Genomic DNA, 17,918 nt, shown 5'->3' with positions numbered 1-17,918 from the left:
ATCTCTTAGTGAAGGAGTGGGCAAAAAGTTGGGAGGGGGAAGCTGACCCATACTGACCCAAAGGGATATTCAGTATGATAAGATGTGGGAAAGGAGAAGAAAGGGGGAAAGTCTGTGCCTCTTGCATTTGTGTTCTGAAGCAATTGTTATTGTGTATTGAGGCCCTGCTTTCCAGAAAGGGGCTAACAGGAAGTAGTGAGCAAATTCCTCTTACTGCTTTGCTGTGCACAGTTTCGCTTTCATTATCAAATTGTCATTATCGAGATCCACAAGCCTTTCAACCTTATTCTTGTTTTACCCCATCCTGTGTGAGAAGGGCAAGAGTGAATGGCTGTGCCAGTGTTTGGAAGTTGGCCAGGATCAGTCATCTCCAAGGTACATGCTCAGCTTTGGTAATACAGCTTCAAGATCTCTGTGTGCACATTTGACCCTGCGGAGAGACACTGTTGAGCTTGGATGGGTTACCCTTCCTTCTTGGGCCAGGGTAGAAGAGCAGAGGAGGCTGCTGTTCTGCTAAGTTCTTTATTTCATAGTCCCATAGCTTTCTTAAAGGCAGAGTTCAAAGGGGGTTACATGATAAAGCCAAGCAGCAACAGCAACAGCTGGCAAAACCCAGCTTCTTCTTCTAATTCTATATGCTCTATAATTTTTTCTTACAGAAGTGTGGATTATATTTGTTAATTGACCAATAAGATTAACACATGATTCTAGTTTTCCTTTTCTTAACCTATCTTGGTCTAATTCTAACAGTCGTAAGTCTTACACAAGTGCTACATAGGTATTACACAGATTTGCAAATACAGTTTCTATCAGCTCTTATTGTTCATGTGAACACTCTATCTAAAAAATGTGAACAGTATAGTTCTATCTATATTTTGTCTGAAGTAAAGAATTCTGTGAAAAGGTAACACTGCTGCAGTAAGAACTGTGTTTAAGGTCTCTGCTGCAGCTTTTTAATGTTTAAGGCACTTAGCATATATTTCTACTAAAAGTTCAAAATCTATATTTCTGTTTCACTTTGGTGTGACTTCATGTATCTCAGCTTATCCAAAGGTTTTAATTCAACCCCTGTGCTTTGGCTTTCCTCTGGGCCCGAGTCCAGAGGAGCTTTCACTCCAACAAGACACAAGCTCTCAGATCTGCTCTGCTCTCTCTTTAGTGGCCCTTGACAGATATAGTCCACTGAGCTAGTAGCCTAATGAAGTTATGATCTAGAAGCATGATTTAATTTCCATAAAATTGTAGAACCTTGTAGCCTTTACTGAAAGAGATGGCAAGTACTGGGATTTGGTTTAACCTAAACCTCTCTTGTATGACTAAACATCATGTGCAGGATTGTCACCAAATCCCATTTTGTAATCTGAGGAGGATTCATGGGTGTGGATGGTGCTGATCTTTGATTGTCTTCAGCTGTAAAGTTAAGAGAAGAAAATCACAGTCTAGTTTAATATTTTTTGTGACAATTTTGGTGTTTTTTGTTTTTTCTTATTATTAACTACATATGTAGCCATTATGCGGCTCTTCTATAAAAATGCACTTTGTTTTCTATTGTTTGCGTAAACACAGAAAATTACACAGAAATTAATATTTTCTATCCTACCCATACCAACTCTTGCCATTTTTTTTCACATAAAGAACTACAAAATAAGAACAAAATACAAGTGACAGTGTAAGCTCACAAGCTACACACCAGGCACAAGGCTACTAATGCCAAAATGTTAAAGCAAGCATTTGGATGCAAAATAGACATGTCTGCTCTTTGTTCAGATAGCTTATTACTTCTGAAAAATTGGGGTGCCAATTCATAACTTCCTAAGGCAGGGGATGCATTGCCACTTAATTCTATGAAATGACAAACAGGTCTGTCGACACCTATGAAATGTTATAAGATTGGAATCCTATGCTAACATAATTAGTATTGATACTGCTGTTACTAGTCAGCATTATTCCAGGTAGTCTAAAAGGTAATTCCAAGAAAAAAAACCCCACTATTCCATTTCCACGTTGCAGTGTGGTGATCGATCTGTTTACCCACTGCTTTTCTGGTCCCATATCCCCTCTCCCGCTTTCCTCTGCCCCTAGTCCTGGCCACTCCCTCGGGCCCTCCCTATTGGTTCCTGTACCCCAACTCTGCCCATGTACTGCCCCTGAGCCCCTGAGAAAACCCCCCTGAGCCCGGATCACAAGGTCTCTCTGCCTCTGAGGGTTGCCAGGACAAGATGTGATTAAAGTCTTCTTAAACCCTCATGGGAGACCCTTCTCTGCCTCCTTTGCCACCACTGGTTGTAGCACTGATAGCTGCTGGAGCAAAACTGCGGAGCCGTCCGGAATGGACTACCGGAGGGCGAAATGGTCACACTGCCCTTAGCAGCTCCGCTGAGCTCTCAGGAAAGCTGCAGCCTGCTAAACTAAATCTAGCGATTACAACATTGCAGATATTTTGTATTTGTAAGCCACTCAAATTGATTTTCAAAATTCTGCAGAAACAATAGGAGACCAATATTCACACAGAAGAATCAGAAGGGAAAAAACTGTTTTAATTTTTAAGAAATGTTTGGTCAATTGAACTTCTTGTTTCCCTCAACAGTTTCTGCTTCAGTACAAACAATCCTGCATTTAAAACTAGACCTTAGAGAAATTATTTATGTCTTTTACTGCATTTCTTCCTGGTTTACTCATAAACGATGAAATTCATCTTTGTTTTGACAGCCAGTAAAGGCCTATGCCTCACTTAAGTCTTGCAAACACGATTCAGGTGGTCACTAGAAGTGTTCACAGTTTGGTCTGCCAGTAGTGTGTTTGATCCTGCTCAAGTAAATCGAGCAGAAATACAAATCAGAGACTCTGCTGTCTCCTTCTTCCTCTGTCCCAGGCTCATGTAGAATTTCTTAGAAACTGTTTTGCTGAGAAAGAAGGCTATATTTTTGTTTAGACCAGAGACCTTTGATTTAGTTTCCAGTTACATATATTCCTCTTGAACCCTGAGACTTGAAATTTCTTTTTGCTGGTTTTCTCTGTGTACTCAGGTACCACACAAAATGATAGAACTGCAAAACAAGGATTTGGATGCCGCTGTCCTTAATCAGACAGTGTTTCCAATTTGCTTCAATTTCAATGACAGACTCTTCAGGTCCTTTTCAATAACCTGTACAGATTGCCCGAACATGTGTTTAAATTGTTTGCCATGTTTAAATTTGCTGAATTTCCCTGGTATTGTCCTCACAGAAAAAACTCAACATTTCTTCTTATGTGGGTTTTTTAAAGATGCAAGTGTAAGAATACTCGTGGCATTTTTGTCAGTCATTTTTTCAACAATATTCTTCAGGCAGATTGTTTTTATTTGAAGGTAAACAGCCACACCGGTGTTCAGTTGAAATCCATCCTCCATGCCAATAAATAATGTGTAAAAAGAATCCTTATTTACTATAGAAACTTTGCTAAAGAGATTTTCTAGACTATGGAAGTATTTCTGTTTAACTGGAGGCAAGAAAAAAATTGCACATAATCAAAAGTTCTTTAACTGGGTCATAATGATTGATTATAAATTCTGTAATTTTATTAATAGGAAAACCAATTCTGTGGAATAACTAAGTTTTATTTTGATAATAAATGAAATCAAATTAAGACAACTTTTTATAATGTATGGAAATGTATTCCTTTTTTTTTAAAGGAGCAAGAGAAAAATGTAAATATCTAATAATTTCTTCTGAAGTAAGTAGGAAAAATGTTTGAAATTAAATGGAAGGCAAATACACTTTTCAGCACAATAAGCATATCCTATTCTCTTGATCTAAATATTTCCTTATCTCTTAATCTTTGACTAGTTTCCATTTTTTGAGAAATACAACTCCTGATTTATTTAAAAGTAGAGTTCTTAAGCAAATTCAGAAAGAACTGACCTATACTCTCTCAAATACAAGTACAAATAGAAAAATGCTGTACAATAGTAAGATGTGATATTTTGAAGATGAGATTACAGACCTACTATTCTACTGATATAACCAGAAATTAATTCCTGTATGCATGCTGTTAACATCAGCAACGCCCTTCTTTCCCTCTGAAATGTCAAAACTTGCAAAGTAGAAAAGTTGCAAATTATTAATAATAAAAGCTGAACTATACATAAATATTAGGTAAATGAATCTGTCTCTGAAACAAGCTGCCACTCTACTCAGCCCTGGTGATGCCACATCTGGAATGTTGTGTCCAGTTCTGGGCTCCTCAGGACAAGAGAGATGTGGATCACCTGGAGTGGGTCCGATGAGGGGCTACAAATGAGATTAACAGACTGGAGCATCTCTCTTATGAGTAAAGGCTGAGGGAGCTGGGCCTGTTCAGCCTTGAGGAGAGACAGCTGGAGAGGGAAGATGACAATGTACACAAGTAGATGAAGTGGGGTGTCAGAGGATGGAGGTAGGCTCTGGTTGGCAGTTCCCAGCAATAGGACAAGAGGTCATGGACAGAAACTGATATGCAGGAAGCTCCCCCTGACCATGAGGAACAATTTCTTTACTGTGGCGGTAACCAAGCACTGGAACAGATTGCCCAGAGAGGCTGTGGAGTCTCCCTCACTGGAGATATTCAAGAACCACCTGGACCCAATCCTGTGCCATGTGCTCTGGGATTACCCTCCTTGAGCAGGGAGGTTGGACCAGATGACCCACTGTGGTCCCTTCCAACCTGACCCACTCTGTGATTCTGTAAAAATCTCCATAATCATTTGTGCCGTGAGCAAACATCAATTTTAAAAGGAATAAGACATATGTGTACTATTGTCTAGCAGATGTTTTGCTTTTTAATGCTCATTAAATCATTAGACTGTATCATAAGACTGTATAGTGGAATACCAGAACCATCCTTAAATGATAATTAAAACTTCTGTCCTTACTAGTTAACAATAATTGGTTCACTGTCCTTCATCTTTATACAGCTGTGGGGTTTTTTGTGTCACACTGATTATTCACCTTTTTGCTACATAACCCAGCAAAAAATTACCTTTATTTTGGCCCAGGCCATCATACTGACCTTCTTACTGCTATGTCATGGGCATTTTGTCTAATGAATAATACATAAAAGAAAAATTAAACAGATCTTGCTGAATAACCTAATACATAGTCCCTGAAGAATAACACTGTTCTTCCCCTCCAAGAGATTAGCTTTGGAGAGGCTCTCTGCTTCCTGGCTGGATACCAGTTTAGCTGCTTTCCAGAGCTCTGAGAAGAAAGGCAGTGATGAAAGACTATGAAAGTTGCAGTGGTAGAAGTAGGGCACAGTCTGCTTTATCTCAACAAGTTTTAGCTTTGGAGCTGACTCTTCAAGTTTCAATTTATCCTTACCCCTAGGATTTCAATTTTAGTATCCCAATGAGGACAAAAAGCTCAAGATCTGCCTAGACTCAGATGAATTATTTTTTATTAATGCATAAGGAATCATGTTTAGCTAAGGCAGCTCACCTATAGAGTTCAATGAATCAAAGACATAAAAAGTGAACAATGTTTTGTATTTTTATAAACCATTTTAACTGTACTCATTTCCGACAAACTCTTAGCAGTGCCACAAAATGATCAACACCAAAGGACTTCTAATAATAGGTAACAGCAAGGATAGGCGAAGAATTCTTCAGAATAAAATTATGTGTAAGTATAAATAAATTATTTCTATTCTTTTGATGTGTAAGTGGTCTGCTCTTGTTGGTTTGACTGCTCTAATCTAATTTAATTTTACAATTTTGAGGAGTCAATTTTTTCCTCTTGCAATGTGGAAAGGAAAGATAATTCACTCTTTTTCCAAAAACACAAGTAGTAACAGGTCTTTGGCTTAATGTAAGCAGGTGTGGGCTTTTTTGGGTCTTTTTTACAGTGCACAAATATTATTAGAATTAGAATGATGATGTTTGTATTCAGAAAATCTGCAACTCTGTAGTGATGTATATACTATACTGTCCAAATAAAAATATACCTAAAAAAACATTTCAAATGGTTTTCATTTTCATAAAGTTAACACTAATGAGACAGTATCATATGTTTTGGATTATACTTCTTCATCTGCCATAAAATATATTTAGTAGATTCTACTTAAATACATCATTCTCTATGGTTATATGCATTTATAGGTATTCTGTTAGTTTTATGATACTCTTCTCAAACTAGTGCAAGACTTACATTCAAAGGTAAAAAGGTACTTCTATAAGAATATGACAGATTATATAAGATGTCCCTTCTGTTCTTACTGAAAATCACATCTTCTCTACAAATTTAGCAGTGGAAGAACTAATACAATGGAAAAAGTACACTGTTGCTGTGTAACTCCATTAAAGCTGATGTTGTTACAGTCAATGCAGATCAAACTTATACTTTCTAAATGGTATATTTATAGAGGACATGTTTTCTTGCTTTTTTTTTTTTTTTAAACTATGGTGCTTTGCTTGAATGGCCTTGTTGAAAAAAAGGGTTCTACATGTGTTCTGGTTAAAATGATACAAACATTGTCCTTAAATTCTGCTTTCCCCTTTAAAGTGTACTGGTGGAGTTTGGTCATAAAAACTGGATTGTAAAATGAAAAACAGACTCCCAAGTGATTTTACGAATTATTTTATCCTCAGCAGCATCTTAAACCTGCTCAAATAGTTTCCAATATTGCCTTTAAACTTCAATTTTCTTGTACATCTGAGTACACCTGTGCACACAGAAATAAAATTCTTATATTTTCCTTTTCTGAAAACTTAATCAATATTCAGTCAAAAATGTATTTTTTTCAGTTTTTATTACCTATCGGGAATTACTTAGCAATACCTGGTGTAATGTGGAAGAGCTCGTATTATATAAAATATTGAATTCTGCATGTATTATATTAATGTAGCTGCAGCAAATGACATGGACAGACAAGCAAACCTTCTAACCATGAGTTCCTAACTCATGTTTGTGTGCAGGAGATGTATGTTTTTCTGACCTTTCCATTAAGGATGAAATAAAACTTCTGTTCACACACATGGGTGGATATCATGTACTTCTGGAAAGGAATGTAAGGCAAGGTTTGCAAACTTCTTCTTATTCTTCCCCTACTCTTCCACCAGTAATGAAATGTTTTGAATGGAAGGACTGTGCCAGGGATTAATTTTAGGCCTTTTGTCACTGGCAAGGGTCATGGTTTTGGAGAGTATCTGAACATCATTTCCTTATCTCCTACTCACATGGCCAGGAAAGCGTGTTCTTACCTTGTGGTTCACAATAAAAGTCAAAACTGAAGTGTTGTATCAAGGTGCATTCTATCTCAACAAGTCCTCTGGAGTCTCTCAAAACTTCTCTGCTTGTTCTTCATTTTCTCACTTAAACACCTGTCCATGCTCTTGGGGGAAGGATGGTAGCAGGGAATATAACCTTTTCACTGAACCTCCTCCAGTAATATACTGGCTAGCGTGTTTAAAAATACAAACAGAGGTTGGTTTGAAGTCAGGGACTAGAATTAGAAGTAGCTAAACTAACTCAGTTAGATTCGTACTATGGATGCATCATTACATATTAAGTATGTTGGAACAAGGTTGACAGGTTTTCTCTGTCACTAATATACTGAGGTGAGCAGCCCAGTGCTGGCACAATCAGCAGCAGAGCTCTCCAGCTCCAGTGTGGTGCCCAAGGGGATTTCCTGAACAGGGGAACCTCAAGGGGAGCCAAGACCCCACAGCTTGAGCAACAGTGGCTGATGGGACATGAGTGGGATCAGGAGCAGTGGTGACCAAGTCCCCACACATGTGGAAAGCAGTCCCTGGAGAGCACTGTGACCAGGGCAGGCAAACAGAGTGGGCTCTGCTGGGTTAACCAGAGAGCAGCAGTATCTGCCTGGCAGAAGGCCATGACCTCTCTAAGCTCTGCACCCACCACAACAAACACGGTTTCTCAGACAGTTGTGTTGGGAACACACTGCCGCCCCAGCACTGTGCTACAGGGTGAGCCTGGCTCTTCTGTCAGCTCAGCCAGCAGCAGTGAGCATCCGTGTGTGAGGCACTGCCAGGTAGAGGAACCCTTCTGCTCATTGACAGAGCTGCAGGAGGAGGGGACTTGACTGAGGAGTATCAGAGAGTGCGACAGAGACATACATGAAGACATGAAGAGAAAGCTTCATACCTTGATACAGGACTTGGATGATTTTCCATTATTAATTTCTCAGGTGGGCAGAGATGGTTGCACAAGAACAGCAATTGAGAAATCTCAGGAACTTGGGATGACAGGCCAAGGGATCAGGAGCACAAGTAGTGTTCTCTATCCTTCCAACTGCGGGGAATGATGAGTGAAAAGCCAGGAAGAGACTGCAGATCAATACCTGGCTCTGAGCCTGGTGTCATCAGAAGAATTTGGGGGTTTTTTTGTTCATGGGTCAGTTTAAAAGACATCAGGCCTGCTGACGACACACGGGGTACACCTGACCCAAAAAGGTCAAAAGAATCTTTTCATGGACTTAACAGATCTCACAGAAAGAGCTTTAAACTAGATTGGGAGGGGGAAAGGGAGAAAATCAAGCTCACGAGAGATTAGCCTGGGGTCAGCAGGTGGATGTTTAAGGGACAATGTACTATTAATCATGTAAAGAAATGTCCATTTTTATTTGGGGATTTTATCCTTGATAATTTTTCAGTGATTAGTTTTTTTAGGTGTATGTGTTCTAATTAAAACAAGCCCTTACTGCCCATTCTCTTTCTCCATGTTACTCACAGACCATATTTCATATCCTTTCAAGTTATATTTTTTCCTCTCCTTACTGAGTCTGTACAGTTCTGGGTCTGTGCTATTCTGGATACAAATATCAGGAGAAAATGGAGTTGTGGCAGAAAGACACAGCAGGTAAACTACTTTTGGGAAAAGTGAAGGTGGGGTTATGTTATATTCACCATAAATACTTTTTCGCACTTCAAAGGTTTTGTTGTTTTTTCTGAAACTTACCAGCTCACAGCCCTAAAAACTGTTTCCATCTGAAGCAAGCAAAAGAGCACAGTTCATGTTATGGTAGACAGAATCCATGAAGAAATCTCAGGTTAACTGTCATTTTGAAGAGAGAGAACTCAAATTTATTGTATAATGAACATACATAATAATACACAGACCCTTTTCTATCAAATAATCAAATTATTTTCCTGCCTGAAATATTTCAGTGCAGTGTTTCCCCAATGTGAAGATTCACAATGAAGGAAATTTAAAGTTTTGGTAGTTAATAAAACATCCTCTTCAAAATGCTGGATATCAAAAATAGGGCCCATATTCTTCATCTTTATCATATTTAAGTATGTTTTCCTGTGTAATTTCAGCATTCTTTCTTGTAATTACATTTTTACTAGGGGTTTCCCAAAGCCGTGGTCTATTGTTTTAATTACTATAATTGAATATACATTCATTAATACTTATATTAAATAAACTACACATACCATTTAAAAGATTAGTCAAACAGATGGAAAAATTTCTGATAAATATTGCAGTTTCATGATCAGTGTCAGACCGGTTTATTTTTTGGTTTTTTTGCTTTTTTAAAATTAATTCTTTATTTGCATGGAAGTTTATACTTCCATATATTTATGGTTTCAGGAAAATTTAGTTATTAAAATCTATAGCATGTTGTTTGGTATTTCAATTTTATATCCATTTTCTGTTCATTAAAATCAGTGATATATTTTTATGCATTGATAAACTATTTAGATGCCTCAACTCAAGGTATTTCCTCATTTCAGTTCAGAATAAGGGAGTTCAGGAGCTGTAGCTCCGAAATAGACTGAGGAAAGTGGACTTCAACAAAATGGGCCAGAGGGAAGAAAAAATCAAGAAAGATTCTCAGCTGTTGTTGGCCTTTCTAAGCGGTAAAAGTTGAGTGAAACAAATATCTAAAAGAAACTATTTTGGCTGATGATCAGGGAGGAGGACTGTAAAGGAAAAGAGAAGAAAGAGCATCTAGGAGTTAGAACAAGGAAGGAATTAATATTTTAGGTTAAGACACACATTTTGAAGCTAATGCTGTGTTGAAAAATTGGAAAAGGACAGTCCTGCCTAGAAGTAGGATAAAAGCGGCTGAGGACTCACTCACAAGTTCAAATTCTCAGATACAGTTAGAAGCAACTTATTTGCTCTGCTGTGGAATAAGAATTGGTATGAGGTCTGTGAAACCTCACAAGGCAGCTCATCCATCTTACTTCTCAAACCAACACAGGTCAAAGGCCATCCGCTGTTTACTTCAAAGGGTTTTTTTGATGCTTTGGGAATAATGAGCTTTCTGTACAACCAGAAGTGAAATCCCATCAGTAATGGGAATAAAGGGAAGTTGAGATAATATTGGGTACCAATGCTCCATGAATATGATTTCAGGGGACAGTTTTCGTGTATATTGCTTGCTGGTTATTGAATAACTCAGCTTTGCTGATATGGAATAGGCCAACAAACAGTTAACCCTGCATAAAAATTGTAAACAAGTCTGAAACAGTATTTTAAAAAGGAAACTTTCCCCACTTGTAAAATAAAAAGGGCTTTTTTAAAAAAAAATAGTACTTTCACAAGATTCTGAAATAGGAAAGCTAGAGAGACTTTTAATTGCATCTGTTTTCAGAAATTCTGGTAGAGACAGTTTAGCTTTCTAGACAGAATTGCAAAAATAACGGGTTTAGTGAAATAATCTGAAATTTTAAACATTTATCATGCTACTATAAATTCTTTCAGAAAATTATACTTTTGGTAAAAAGTGGTTGGTGAGGGAAAGAGATGAATTTTTTTATTTAATCTAATAGATATTGGAGCCTATTTTGTAGTATTTGGACATTTTGTTAATCCAAATTTGAAGTATTTGTGTTCTTTTCTGTCATGTTTTATTTGTGGAATCCACTGTGATAGGATGATACAGATACTTTTCATTGACTTTCCTCACAGAACATCTTCTTAACAAAAACTACCCTGAAATCTAAACAGTTCTAGTTACAAAACAGGAACTCATAACTTGGTTGGGACTGCTGCTCAGTTTTTCACTCTACCTTTTGAATGAGATGTATAAATCAGAATCACTAACCTAAAGTACTTTTCGAATTGCAGGATATTCTTCTTCACTGTCCTCAATATAATATATTTCACTGTACTTCCCTCCCTATATGTCTCCTCAGTTTCAGAGTTGATAGGAAAGCTTCCATGAGTTACTGAACATGGTAGGGTCAAAATGGTGTGTGCACTATGAATTTGGTGAGGTATCCTTCTGTGCCATTTGGTCAAATTTAGAAATATATCCTCTGAGAGAAGGCACAACCACCTCTCCCCCACCAGGTTCGGGAAAAAATAAATTTTCCTCGAAGGAAAGTGAAAGAGATAAAAACTATTTATTTAACAAACACACATGAAAAGGATAATAATGCTAAATAATAAAACCCCTCGTCCTGCTGAAAGAAACCTGGGAAAATTTCAGAGTCCTTCCGTAGATCTCTCTCTCTCCCCCTCCTTGGAGCTGGGACTGGGTGGTGGGCCCACCCCCAGGGCCAAAGCCTCGGTGGAAAGTCCTCCCAATGTATTCTGATGTTGAAACAGTCCAGCAGAGAGAAAAGGAAAAAAACCACAAAGTCCCAGGAAAACAAAAGTTCAACTCTCCAAAGGAAAAGGAGCTGAGGAAAAAAAACCTGCCAAAAGCTGGCTGGAAAGAAAAGCGAGCCCGGGTGCTTTCCTTCCCTCCCGCTCTCCTGCCGCAGATGAAAAAAAAATCTCTATCTCTGTGTGACCTTGAACAAGCTGCAAACTGCTTTGAAAAAGTTTTGCTCAGTTTTTCCTTCCCCCTCTCAGGCTCAGTTTAAAGGCATAGAAAGGCACAAAGTTAATTTCTAGGCATGGGGCAGCAATATGGGATGCACATCATAAAGTCACCCCAAGACACCTTCAAATATTGCTTTCAACAAGTTTTTATGTCTCTGAAATTTCACACAGGCAATCCACTAGTTCCTATAAGAGCTGACCAGTTTTTGGAGAAATTTATCTGGTTATACTGATATTGGCACAGATACTATGGAAGTTGCAGGGCTTTTTGATAGAGACTGTGAATTGGAATATGAAGTAAAAGGGCAGCCAAGTTTTCTAAAATGGATGAAGAACTTGGAAATCATACGGAGAGGGATTTCAGGCAATATTTGTCTTTCTATTGAATCTAAGGTGAGCCATGGGAAGGTGGCTTTCTAAGGTTCAAATAATCTTTGTTTATACTGTCCATGGTGCATTACTAAATTGCTATTCTTGCATTAGTTGTAATCTTTTTATGTATGTGGCTTCATTCTTACATAAGAGCTCCTGTAGTTGAATCTTAAGTGATGAATTCATGGGGTCAGAGTGACCAAGGCAAAGGATATTAGAATAAGAAATAGTTTTCTGGCCTGAAGAAACTTCAGAGCTATCTTTTCACTACTTGTTATTGGGCTTGCTTCAGGTAATTTGTGAAGATTTAGAAGATAGTTTATTTAGAAGATAGTTTATTTCTCTGTTTAGTAATAGTCAACCAGTCCTGGCCATTCAGTCTGAGATAAGTGATCAGTCTTTATGGACACTGGCAGGTACCTCTGAAGTTAGAGGACCCAAATCAAATGACAGTTTCCTTAGTGTAATGTGTCTTTTTCATACTTCCTGGGGAGCAGACACCCAACATGCAGCTAGTGAGAACTCTTAGGTGTAGAACTAAGATGTAATAAACATTTATTCTCTTAGTTTTCAGAACACGCATTTATCTTCCCAGAAACAACAAAAGTGGTAGTAAAAATATGAAAAGTTAGAACAATGCTTGAGAAAGAAAAAATTGGGTTGGGTCTTTCCTTGTTACTTCCCCAAAGTGGTTTGAACATGGAATCATAAAATCATTGAGGCTGGAAAAGACCTCCAAGATCATCAATTCCAAACAATAACCTATGACCATTGTGTTTGACACTAAACCATATCCTCAACTGTCACATCCACACACCTTTAGAACACTTTCGGAGATGGTGACTCCACCACTTCCCTGGGCAGCCAGTTCCAATTCTTAACCACTCTTTCAGTGAAGAAATTCTGTTTGCTCTCCAACATGAACCTTCCCTGGTGCAGCTTGAGACTATTTCCTCTTGCTCTATCACTGGTTACCTGGGAGAAGAGACTGATCCCCACCTGGCTACACCATCCTTTCAGATAGTGATAGAGAGCAGTAAGTCCTCCTCTGAACCTCCTCTTCTCCAGGCTAAATAATCCCAACTCCCCTAAGCCACTCATGTGGCTTCCTCTCTAGACTCTTCATCAGCTTCATTGTCCTTCTCTGGACACAATCCAGCAGTGCCCAAGTTCCCACATAATGACGATGTCCAGTCTTCCAAAGCCTTCTCTAAACAAAAGATTAAAGCATGCTCTTTATGTTGCCCTCATTCTTACCGAATCTGTCCTTTATGCAGAAGAGATTATAAAATTGAGGTGACACCCCTCCCACACCCATGTTTAAGGCTCTCTCTGTAATGAAGTGGTGGAGGAATTCTGGCCTCTATCCCAGTTCCTAAAGCTGTTGATGTGTCTTACTGGTGAGTGTTAAACAGAAAACGTACAAGAGATGTCTGAGAGAAGAGATGACAGTCCAGTATCTCTTTTTCTCCATCTTGGAAAAAGAGCAATTTCCTTCAATGACCTTCAAAGTTGCATTCTAGCAGAAGATATCGCCATAGACTGTAGCATCTGGGTAGTGCAGATGCTGTATCGTTTCCATAAGAACATTACAGGAGCTATTAACTTCAAAAAGAATGATATTTTATTCCCTTTCATATTAATAACCATGATGTTAGTTATGGTGTTCAAACTTCTGTTAATTCAGAAATCTGACCTTCCATTCCTTTTTGTGTTTGCTTGAAAGCAGTTTATTGTGCTTTGTTGCATCAGAATTGAAGTACAGAACCTGAATCCTTTTCAGAAACTCAATCTGCATCATGATTGATTCAGGAGAAAATTTGGGCTCTTTAAAGATCCTCATGTAGACATAAACAATTGTTTTTTATGAGTTTTGTGTGAAGTCCCTCATATTTTTGCACAGGTTAGATTTCTAGAGAAGTGTGTTCCCATCTTATGATCCAACTGTTCAGCCTGTCTGTATTTCTTTAGCTGAATAATAAATGAAGATAATATATATATAATCAACTAATAATAAACTATTGTCTAGACTCTATGGCTGAATATAAGCTTACAGTCTTGAATTAAGAGTAGTGGTTACAAGTTTTCTGATTTAAGATACTTTATATGAAGGTGACTTGTATGAAGTTGGTAACAGTAATACGCAAAATACAATAGCAAATAAATTACTATCAAGCATAACTATATTTCTAACATTTCTATCTCTAATAAACACAGTTTCAGAAAAAGTACTGCTAGAAGAAGTTATTGAGCCCGCATTGACAGTATAATATTTTAGGATAGTTAAGAATTCTGTCCTGTCTAATCAGAAGCACAATATCAAATGAACGGGTAGATGTGAAACTAGTTATAAATATTATGAGGTTGGGCAGCTTGAGAAGAAAATAGGGAAATGTCTTGTAAAAGTTTTTGTAAATAACTTCAGTCATACATAAAAGGAAACTATTTCAAAAGTGAAAAATCTCTACTATTCAAAACTGGTCAAATCTGTACTATTCAAATTCCCTGTAGGTTTTCTGGGCTCCAGTAATCCCATAAATATGTTAATTAGAAAAACTATTGACTGTTTTAACACCTTTCTGTTCTTGGTTGATCCAGATCCAGCTTTTAGGACAAACAAATCTTCATTTGTGATGCGTGTGTGTCTTACATAACAAGCAGTTGCCCAGCATGTTTTCTTTCCAAAGAAATGTGCATATTAAAAATGTATGAGGACTCGACACAGATCTTCATTTTGTTCAAGTCAGTGGTCAAGAACGTGGTAAAAGGACTGGAATCCTTCCTTTATTTTCTGACTCCTCCAACTTGAGTTGTGAGATTCAATGCTTTAATTATATTTTCCAAGGAAAAACACCTCAGCACATTTGAAATATCAAAATACCAGATATATCTGTCAGTATACTCTGAGAAGTCCTGTGTTGCCAATGTTCCTGTCCAGTTTTGTTCGGCAAGACACTTGAGATAATCTTTAAATTGTCAGTGTAGCTTGAGAAGACAGCTCAACTTAGTTGATTATACAAATAACAGCGGTCTGTGGTACTCTGCTTATGTTTCCATATATCTCCTCTTTCTTGGACAGATATTAGAGGTCCAGATTCTGATGTTCTGGGGTGGATTGCACTCTGCCTTGGGACTGCCTATACAGACCTAAAAAGATACAGACATGTGCAGACAATATCCCAACATAGATTTAAAGATAAGGCAATGATGCACCACCACCCACAAATGTCCATTCCTGACCAGTGAGTACAGAACATAGAATAACTTATTTAGACTTAAAGTGTTTAATTTAAAAGCTAAGGTAGATGAAATAAATACCATCTGGAAAAATGTAAGGAAATCATGTAAGTTATATCTACAACCAAGATCATAGCATCTTGGAATGAAAGAATAAATGCTGTCTTTGCAGTTTGTATTCTGCTGTGACTACGTGGCTCCCAGCATGGAAGCTTGGACCGTAGAGAATATCTGTTTACATCAAACTCTTTTCTGTATTTCATACACTTAAAATGCATTTCTTTGCTATACATGGCACTCATGCTTTTACATTATAAATCCTTACAAAACTATTTTATTACAGACATCAAAACAAGCTCTCGTCCCACAGAGAGAGTCATGGGAGTATTTCACATTTGTGTTATTGCTTCAAAAAGCCAGACAGAACCTGAAGAAAACTCTGGACAGAAATTACTGGGTGTGAAAGAAGATTCCAGTAACTCCCTCACAGAGATCCTGTGGCCCCCAACAGACTGTGTAGCCTTAACTGGGCAATAAGAAGTAACAAGAGCAAATAAGCTTCCAACAGTGAATAAAATATGGGAACTACCAATTCATGTATGGGACACCCCTGGGAAACAACAAAACCAGCAGAATACATGTATGTGACTGATAGGATGTGGGTCATCTTAGGATGGTCACACAACAATTCTATTCTTATTTGACTCTCCCCATTCTGTCTAGAGGGAAGATGAATAGCAAAGCATTTCAGTAATTACAGCCTGAGACCTAGGAGATTTGACTGTCACTCCTGTTCAGCTGTAGTCTCTCCTATACCTGGTGAAGTCAGGGAAAAATCATTAATGTCTGGATTCCTCCATTAAATTTAGGCACTAATGGAAGATTAGATTGTCAATGGAGAAAAAAACCAAACGCTCCCACAGGGTCAGGGATATTCAGATGGGCTGAACCACTGACTATTTATTGGGTGTGAAGATTCCTGTCTTCTTCACCCCAAACAAATGCCTCAAGGTAGATGCGACATGTTTGGACTTTGGAGACTTCTTTTGGGTTTCTATATCTAATGAGAATGCTGTGAGAATAAATACTTTAAAAAGTTTTTGGCTATGACATTATGTATCTTAACTGTAACAATGATCCAATACATGGTGATAATCTGCCTTACAGTGACCAGTATGAAGAGTCTCTAATTTTACCTGGATCACCAGGATACAAATAGAAGTTTTCTGATTTTGCTTTCCTTCACATTTACTAAACTTTCTCCACCACGCACAGAGACACATTTATTTGACCTTGGACTGGAGACCAACGTGTGTCTGAATATTTTGACTTGTTGAACAGCCAGTATCTGTAGCCAGGGCCTTGCATAACCTCTAAGACCATAGATGTTTTTAGCTGGATAGGACTCAAAATTTTCTTTTGCCAGTTTTTAAGGTTTTCTGCCCAAACACCTACTTTGTTTATGCACCAGTATCATCAAAAAGACAGGCATGGCCCTGGAAACATATTGCCTAACTAATACAGGAGAGTTAATTGAGGAGAGACAAAACATACATAGTATACTTCTGCAAAGCCCAGCTATTAGGAGTCTGATTGTACTTCTGCTTGCACAGTTGAAAGCTGGGAACAATTCCACTAAAGTTAACAGTTACACAGAATACAAGTGGTGTTAATTGAGAGAAGAAACAGGCTCTTTACTTCCTCTGGGCTTTCATAGTCTCATTATAGCTGTAACATACAGATTTGGTGTGAGGGCCACAAGGGTTCTGCTAGACCTAAGCATTTCCTGTCAAAATCACAAGTGGCAGAATGTTTTTCTTGAAATCTGAAGAGGTTTCAAGCACTACCAAAGATGGCTGTTACTTAGAGAAGGCTATTTGAGAGGCTGCGAATACTCTAGATAGGATCAGTATTTAACAGGATAGCCACTGGTCCTCTTGTTATGCTGCACATCTTCAGGTAACTGCAAAAATAAATATCTTTAAAACAGGTCTTACTAGGAAAAAAACTCAAACCAAAAAATCCTAGAAAGTTTATAGGGTACTTGTGTATTGGTCATATCCTTACTATGTTTTTTTTTCTAGTTTTAAACCAGAAACTTCAAATTGTTTGTGCTCTACTGACAATTTTAGATGAGAAAAACAGAGAAAGATGGGATGACACAGTCATCTAGCCCTAGTAGAAAACTATGAAAAGACTGGTGCTAGTTTTGGAGGTAATTTATGAGATCTGCACAATAAATGGTTTCTTTGAGGTCTAGAATTTAACATGGGGCTTTACCACAGAGTTACCTTGCTCATACATGCTGAGAAATCCCTTGGCTCACTGAAGCTGATAGTTCCAAGGAGATACACTCTAGCTATTTCCTATCCCTGAAAACCTCAACGCTGTTTCCCAGGGGGACCACAACACGAGCAGACCAGAGTCCATGTATAAGGCACGTACCCACCTCTGTCAGTGTCAGCACCTTTCAGGGGTCTGTAATTTGTCTGCCAGCTCATGTTATAAAAAGTCAGACTGCATTAGCATTTCTCCAGTATGCCAACCCTTTCT

The 17,918-nt window shown here is 38.1% G+C and overlaps 1 long non-coding RNA gene across 1 annotated transcript in view; it reads left to right on the top strand.

The window, feature by feature from the left end:
• Positions 1-258: 258 nt before the first annotated feature.
• The window catches only part of LOC121667030, a 35,502-nt gene continuing 17,842 nt past the window's right edge, over positions 259-17,918 (top strand). Inside the window, exon 1 of the long non-coding RNA XR_006016892.1 lies at positions 259-375. This is a non-coding gene — a long non-coding RNA (uncharacterized LOC121667030). The remainder of the gene's footprint in view (positions 376-17,918) is intronic.

Source organism: Corvus kubaryi, unplaced genomic scaffold (genome assembly GCF_017639235.1).
Source record: "Corvus kubaryi isolate FWS band 111438036 unplaced genomic scaffold, C.kubaryi_AGA036_p1.0 37354, whole genome shotgun sequence".
Lineage (NCBI taxonomy): Eukaryota > Metazoa > Chordata > Aves > Passeriformes > Corvidae > Corvus > Corvus kubaryi.
This window is presented reverse-complemented; position numbering and strand designations above follow the sequence as displayed.